The sequence below is a fragment of the Arachis ipaensis genome, chromosome B04, assembly GCF_000816755.2.
Source record: "Arachis ipaensis cultivar K30076 chromosome B04, Araip1.1, whole genome shotgun sequence".
Lineage (NCBI taxonomy): Eukaryota > Viridiplantae > Streptophyta > Magnoliopsida > Fabales > Fabaceae > Arachis > Arachis ipaensis.
In genome coordinates this window covers 117,542,684-117,544,987 of record NC_029788.2, presented here as the reverse complement: position 1 = coordinate 117,544,987, position 2,304 = coordinate 117,542,684, and the positions used below count along the sequence as shown (strand labels likewise).

Here is a 2,304-nt window from a genome sequence, read left to right as displayed (position 1 = left end):
TTGGTATTAAATAATAAAATTTTTTCACACATAAATAATTTTTTTTTAAAATGAGACAAACACATTATGATAATAAAAGCATTATACAAATTTGCACACACACATATTATAAGTTTTGTAATGGGCCCACACCTCTACGTGTAGATCCATTCCTGCACTGAGTGCACTCTATATTATAAGTTTTTCATAGTCCCATTATTTAAATATTTATTGAAAAGGGACAATGTTGTAAAAATAAGACTAACATGGGAAAAAACAAATACAATCTTCTATTGCGTTGCAATGACCAGATGCTCGCCCTCCATGTACTCTCCTGCAGTCGCTGTTGCATGTGTTTTCTATACAGCCTCCTTCACTCAGTGTTTGTTGACACTCTTTTGCCTCTGATACTTTCAACAACCTTTCATTGTCTATGCATATTTACACATCAACCATATAAAACCATTAGTACTTTGATGTAAAAATTTAACTATGGTTAAAGAATATGTTTGATTTGAGTTTTTTATTTTCTATTTTTAAAATTTTGTAAAAAAAAAGTACAAAAGTAAGATTTTATTATTTTGGTTATTTTCTCTTATTTCATCATAAAATAATCTTTAAAAGAGAGAATATTAAAAACAAAAATACAAATCAAAAGTATCCTTAGTGTTTAATTATTTGATTTGAAAAAATATTTTCTATTTTTTATAATATTGTTAGTTTCAGGATTTTATTTAAGAAAAATTGAAAATAATAAAATTTTGTTTTTAATCGTTAGCTTTTATTTCTTATCTTTTTTCTCTATGAAATACTAAAACCAAAACCACCTTTAGGTTATATCTCTTTGTTATTTTTTTGAAAAAAAAAACTTTTTATATGTATATATAGTATGAATTTATAAAATAAAAAATAATGATTATTAATTTTTTCTTTTAAAAAAAATCTAAATGAAATATAAGTATCTTTTAAATAAATTCATTTTTAGCATTTTTATCAATATAAAAAGATTAAACGTAAAATTACATTTTTTTTTAAAACAAAAAATGAAAACAAACATGCACATAAGAAGATATAATCATATAAATAATTAAATCTTGTAATGAATAACTAAAACATACCGATTCCAACGGAGAAAATAAGGACAATGATCAGAACATAAGGAAAAGCCTTCATCTTATCAGTAGTCAATCTTCAGGTTTGGACACTTTAATTTGGTGCATGAAACATCTTATCTATGTCGATGTATATATAGCAAGGTTTTAAAAATCGAACCGACTATCGAATCGGTCTAATTTTTAATTTGCTGAGTTATTGATTTAACCAATTTATTTGTGGTTCAACCAAAAAATTATTTTATAATAAAATAATAAATAATATTATCTCTAAATATTTTTTAGTTGATGCTCTCATCCATACCTAAAAATTATCAGCAATTCAATAACAATATTACAGCAACTAATTAATTTTAAGATAGATACAATGATACAAAAAAAATTAACAACAGAACCAAACCAAAAAAAGAAATTAGAGACAATAGAACCACGGCATATCAGAATCAAGATTTAAGAACATCAACGACAATCCTAAATCACAGTAATAACTAATGACAACAATAATTGAAAAAGAAAAATGAAAAATCACATATTAACAGTTCTAAAACCAATTAAAACAATAATTACAATAAAAAATATCTTCTAAAGTATAAAAGACAAGGAGCACAATGGAAGGCTGGACGCGACTAAATTGGAGAAGAGGTGGCTCAGACCGCCGCAAAACTAGAGCCAAGGGGAAGAGGGTGGTGCACGGCAGAACTAGATCAGAGGAGGGTAGAGCGTGACAGAACTGGAATAGAGAAAGATTAGAGCACGGTGGAACAGAGCCCATACGGTGAGACAGTGACTGTGCGATGGAGGAAGGATTCGAGACGAGTTGTAGTGGGACGACGGCTTCGAACAGTTACAACGTCTGCAGTGACACAGAAATGGCTGGACGGAGCAAGTGAGGGAGTGAGGGAAGAGCTCAATACCGAGAGTCAAAGGAAGAAAAAGGAGTACTAAGTGAGTGCTAAGCTTAGATTAGGGTTACTCTTTTTTTTTAATTAATAAATGAAACGGCGTCGTTTTCTTCAAAACGTGAAAATCAATTGGGTTCTGATTCAGTTCGATTGGCTGGCCAATTTTTGACCAATTCAGTAGTTCAATTACGATTTTTAAAATAAACAATTATATTTTTGAAACGAATAGCTTTTCTCGTTGGTTCATAATTTTGACCAATTGATTCGAACCGGTTTTTAAAACTTTGATATATAGTAAATCATACTCATAT

General features: G+C 28.8%; 1 long non-coding RNA gene across 1 annotated transcript; it reads right to left on the bottom strand.

The window, feature by feature from the left end:
• LOC107638038 lies at positions 70-1,199 on the bottom strand. The gene is made up of 2 exons (XR_001619701.1): positions 1,098-1,199; positions 70-410 (listed from the first exon to the last, which is right to left on the bottom strand). It is a non-coding gene; the product is annotated as an uncharacterized LOC107638038 (long non-coding RNA).